This window comes from Lytechinus variegatus, chromosome 1 (assembly GCF_018143015.1).
Source record: "Lytechinus variegatus isolate NC3 chromosome 1, Lvar_3.0, whole genome shotgun sequence".
NCBI classification, from domain to species: domain Eukaryota; kingdom Metazoa; phylum Echinodermata; class Echinoidea; order Temnopleuroida; family Toxopneustidae; genus Lytechinus; species Lytechinus variegatus.
Window position 1 is genome coordinate 46490121 of NC_054740.1, and position 6000 is coordinate 46496120.

Sequence of the window (6000 nt, forward strand, 5' to 3'; positions counted from 1 at the left end):
GTGCCATAGCTTGAGTGTAAGCGCCATGGCTGAAAGCGCCGGCGCGCCCCGGCCTGCCGGTCGGTGCGGAGGTACGATACGATTGGCTGGTAAATTTTGTGCATGCTATAAATTTTGATGAAATTATAGAATGAAAAAAAGCAGCTGTGACATAAACCTCCGCCTCTTGATGGTTCACAAGTCAAGGCGCGTCAAAACATATACGGCTCGAAACTGGGCCATGTTATTTTGGTCTGTTAATTTGGTCTAACTTTAGACTAGGACTAACCTGGGCTTGAGCTTGGCTGGTGTCCGTATTCGATCTTTGCCTGATGAGTTGCGAAAAAGTTTGGTCGGATTTGTGGATATCATATAATTATTTTATATTTTCATGCTCCAACCCACACTGTAAGTGTAAGGGAAAATTAGGATTCTAACCTTGAACATCTATCGTTGCAACTGGCAGTTAATGCCACATCAATGACAGATCAAGTCCATATCTTTCAGGTCCTTGTCTGGCTAAGTCGAGTAGCGTCGAGATATCCTGCCAGTCCTGCTAGTGCAGCCAGCACTGCTTTCGTGCAGTACGCGCACCGATGTGTCCCGGGAAGTTTCGGCGCGGCCATGCCAGAAGATCAAGGTATTGGCTCTGGCGTAGCTTGGTAGGGGCAGCGAAATTAAGCAGAAAAGGGGTTATAAAAGTTCATCGTACTATGTATTTCTATTGACGTGCAAACTAAAAGAACTTTGATTACGTTTTGTCTTACGTTTTTCAAAAAATAAATTATTACATATAAAATAATATTAAGCATTATTTCGTGGAGTTTTCAGTATCATTAAAAAATAATGAAATCGAACAAACGAAAAAAAATCAACTCTACAATCTACAAAAAAAGTGCGCTGAGTGAGGGGCGGGGCTTAAGTTGTCACAAAATCTGAGCGGAGTGGGGTAAGCAATGAATTCCAATGCCCGGAGTTAGAAATGAATATTCATTACGAATGACGTATTCTGTAGCGCGCGTAATTTGATAGCGTTGTAGCGCTAGCTAGCTAACTACAGCGACGTGACGTACGTGCAATAGCGTTGTAGAGACGTACCGTACTACGGTATTAGGGTTACCAGTATTTTAACCGGAGTGAAGTTGGTTGGATATTCGATATTCAAACTGTGAAGTTGGTTGGATATTCAGGTTCGATATTCAAACGCGTGTAAAATTGACAGATATTCAATATTCGATATTCAAAAATTAGGGGTTTTGAAAGCTAGCTAGGGGGTTTAAAAGGTGGAGCACGTCTCGGGCAACCATAAAATAGCTGGCTTGCCCTAATACGAGGATTTTTTAGTGGACATTAGTCAGTGAATAAAAGGGTTGGAAATTTCTAGTTTAATTTTTTTTTCAAGGGGCCCCTGAAGGGATATCCCGACGGCCTAGCCAGGGTAACCACCTATCGTAACTTGTAGAACTCGACAAGGGCAACAAGATAAACACCTGCGTGTTTTACATAAAATATGATTTTGATTTACATGCTGTATTTGTAAGTCTTTTCTGTATGATTGTGTTATTAAAACTATATTTTGTCATCCTATATGAATATGTAAAGTGTCATTTTTTTCATTTTTATATCAAAAGTTCAAGATTTATTTTTCCATGAAAAAATTAAAAACACAATATATATTATATACAAAGACTATTAAACCACATAAGAATTCATGTTTCAATGGTAATTAATCAATAAACAAATTGAAGAGCGATCTTTTTATCTATTTGAAGCTAATGTTTTATCATTTTCACTGACCATGCTTATTAATGCTATTTTTGTTACATTTACATGTCTCTTTCTGGTGTACTTTTTATTTCAAGCTTCAATGAGACAAAATGTATGTTTCTCTAAGGTTTTTCAAAATACCACATACAGGGAGAACGGTTCTGAAGGGGCACACTAGTAATTCAGCTCCCATATGGTTTACACGTAAATGTATGGTAATATAACGGCCGATTTCAAGCCTTTTGGGAAACGTTTACCAGCCGTGACACCTATCAATGTATCCAGAAAAGATGAAATTTTAACATATATCTCGATGTTGGGGGTTTATGTGATTGGATTTTGCTCTAAGGGCCACCAAAGAGCTATATTGCAAGTCTCGAGGCCTTTTCAAGACCCCGGGGGGGCCACTTACATTGGCGAGTGGATACCATGTGCGACCAAAAAAACATGTAAAAAGGATGTCTTTTTCACGATAGGGCAAGTTACGTACGTAACGTGATAAGGGTGTCAAAAACACAAAAATAATGAAAAAAGGGTATCTATTTCGCTAGGAAAATTACGTGTTTAGGGTCGAATATGCGGGCATGATAAAACAAAATTAAAATATGTTTTATAAAGGATGTCCTTTTTGCCCCAAAACTTTGTGTTTAGAGTCCGATTTGTTCGAGGTGTAGAAGGTGGGGTCGTACTAAATCAAATAAGGTAAAGCCGACGACCGAAGGACCTGTAACAAAACATTCCTGTACTTGTTTAGGGATTCATTTCAGGGAATATTACCGATAAGAGTATTGTTTTGTTTCCATGCAATACTTGTTAAGGGTAGGCTTTCACACGGCAATACTTGTTAAGGGGTGCTTTTCAGAAAATGGAAATATACGTGTTTAGGGTGCTTTTCGAGACCCCCATGGTCGCGCATGGTATCCACTCGTGAATGGAAGTGCCCCCCCCCCCCCTGTCAAGGTCTCAGGTAACGCGTGTGGTTACCCGTTAACCCTGTTACCTCCCCTCCCCAGGCCACTACACTGCACATCCACAGGCTTAGGAAGATTTTTAACATTAGGTGGGGTACAAATTTGCAAAGTAAGCAAAGCAAATATAACCTTGTTCTCGGTTAATCTCCATGTGTGGCAAAATAAGGGTGGCAATGTTTGGCTTATTTTCTCTTTTTCTTTGGGGCAAATGCTTAATTTTCTTACACTGGCAGTTTTCATTACACCTATTATTCATACTACTTGGCTCTTATTTCAATTTGATTCTTTAAATCATTTTTTTCTTAATTAAAAATAGAGATAAAAAAATGAAAAGACGGCCCGTATTTTACCCTTTTAGTCAGTTCCTTAGACCCCCATTTCAGAGTTTCGTGAGGCACACCTCATCAAAAAATAATTTGAGTGCCCCCCCCCCCCCCCGGGCCTACCGAGATCGAGAAGACTGAAATTAAAATAATTGTGGTAACCAACATAAGTTCTCTACACCGTACCGTTCTCCAAAAAACGAGTTCTCTTTGGCACCACATAATCACGTCTCTCTACGTAACGCGTACAACGCTTTCAAATTACGCGCGCTACAGAATACGTCATTCATAATGAATATTTATTTCTAACTCCGGGCATTGGAATTCATTGCTTACCGCGGAGTGGACCTTCCTAAAAGCAACACTGCCGTGTGTTGCTGCCCTCTACGTTCGTTGGTAGTACGGTACTATACGCGTTGTATTATTTGCTTCTATGGTGTCACGCGCGTAAAACATTCCCAATAGACTTGTGTGTTAAAATGGCACTTTTGAAAAATTCATAAAAAATAAATGTGAAATTAGAGGGTGGAATCTTTACTACCATTGGATAGGATATATATCTGGCATTCCATATCTGACCAGGAAAGGGTAGCGTAGCCAGCTCATTTTGAAAATAAATTGCCATTTATGAAGATAACTATGAATGGATCAAATTCATCGACTCAAACAGTAAAATAGCCCTAATTAGTCCGCCAGTCAAAAAAATAGTTCCAAGTCACTTTTTTATCTTCCCAATTTGGGCGAAGGAAGTTGAGTAGTTACCATTTCTAGAATCAGTGTTAGATTTTGAATCATATTCATACAGTTTTGTCAATCAGCAACATCAAATTGAAAAAAATTCGAATGGGTTGGGTCGAACGAATATCTTGAGCCCTCCTGATGTAATTAGGCTCATGGCACCCTATCTTAATTGCAGGTACTTCACGAACAAACGTAGAGGGCAGCAACACACAATGTCCAAGGCCCTATAGGGCACATGAGAGTAATTCAACCGCGCGCAAAGCATGCCGGACAGGCGTAAGTAAAGATCACATGACTTTATTGATTAAAATAATTCATTAAAAATAGATCCAATGTTTGTATATCGAAAGAAAAACGATAGACATAATGCTATGTTCATACTCTTTCATAATCAAGGCGTTTGGGAAGGCTAGACTGCATTTTTGTATTTCATTTTAATCATTATTACCCACAATGCAGTTCTGGTTTTTCTGGCGATGAACTGGCCGAAATTATGGTTAGTCTTATTTCAGGCCATTTAACTTTTGATTGATCTGGTCAAGTACCTGATTAACATATCAAGTCTTAATGTACTGTTAATTGTGACTAATGTCAGTGAATTAAAGCAAAATCTATCGAGGGATTGATTTTTAATGATTTTTTGATGAGCTATGATATAACACGTGAGTGAATGGGGTCTGTAATACTCATGTGTGCCCTATATCGCGACTACACTTCTACACTGTCGTTGCTATGGCTGGGCGTCGTCTGCTAGAAATCGGTGGTGAGAATGCTTCAAACAGTTTTATGCAAAGTGATATAGGTTATGTTTAACAACACTTGATAAGTATATTACTCGGCATTTAGTGCATTTATCGCTTACTATGCTGGAATGACGCTTTCAAATGTATATTCAATGCTTATCATTTATCATGCAGAAATGCGAGTTTCTACTGCCAATAGGAGATCTGGTTGGTTTGAGTGTGTGAAATGAAACATAGATTTCTGACATAGATTGCGCACTTGAATACTATTCACTTCGTTGAAAGCTACACTAGGGGGGGGGGTGCTGAGTCAGGGTACATACCCCCATCCTCCTGGCTTGTAAGCAGGGCGGGGTTGATTCCTATAACACCCCCCCCCCCCTTCTTCCTCCAAATTAACGGTTATAATAGGGAAGAGAGGCGAATGAGCAAAAGAAATGCTTACAATCTTTGTTTCTTATCAATCTTCTTTTATTTACTTTGTTTATTCTTATGCGAATACATAGGTAATAAATCACCTCAAGAAGTTGTAAATCCACACAATACATATTTAGCCCATTGATGGACATCAAGCAAGTAGAACTTGTAGCTGCAATACCATAGGAAGCGCACAAAATATATGAATGGAACACTGCATTTTACATTAAATTGAGGGGTGTCTAATGAGACGTTTTCTTTTCTTTTACACGTTTAGTCAGATTAGGTATTGAATGCAAGGTATCAATCTCTTCAGGAGAACTCACTCTTTCTTTTCTTTTGAGACCAAAATTTTCAACTTTTCGTCATTTGACCCACAGTATATCGCGACTACACTTCTACACTGTCGTTGCTATGGCTGGGCGTCGTCTGCTAGAAATCGGTGGTGAGAATGCTTCAAACAGTTTCATGCAAAGTGATAGGTTATGTTTAACAACATTTGATAAGTATGTAACTCGGCATTTAGTGCATGCATTTATCGACTACGCTGCTTAAATGACGCTTTCGAATGTATATTCAATGCTTATCATTTATCATGCAGAAATGCGAGTTTCTACTGCCAATATGAGATCTGATGGTTGGTTTGATCGAGAGTGTGAAATGAAACAAGTACTAGTAGTAACTTCAAAATGGTAAATAACTTCTAATTATCATCAGGATTCCTATTTTCAATATTTAGAGCACGCAGAGAAAGAAAGATGAACAAAACATTAAAATACATAAACTTGTCTCAGTCAGATGTAAAACATCATAGATTGCGCACTTGAATACTATTCACTTCGTTGAAAGCTACAGGAGGGGGGGGGGTGCTGAGTCGGGGTACATACCCCCATCCTCCTGGCTTGTAAGCAGGGCGGGGTTGATGCCTATAACACCCCCTCCCCCCTTTCTTCCTCCAAATTAACGGTTATAATAGGGAAGAGAGGCGAAATGAGCAAAAGAAATGCTTACAATCTTTGTTATCAATTTTCTTTTATTTACTTTGTTTATTCTTATGCG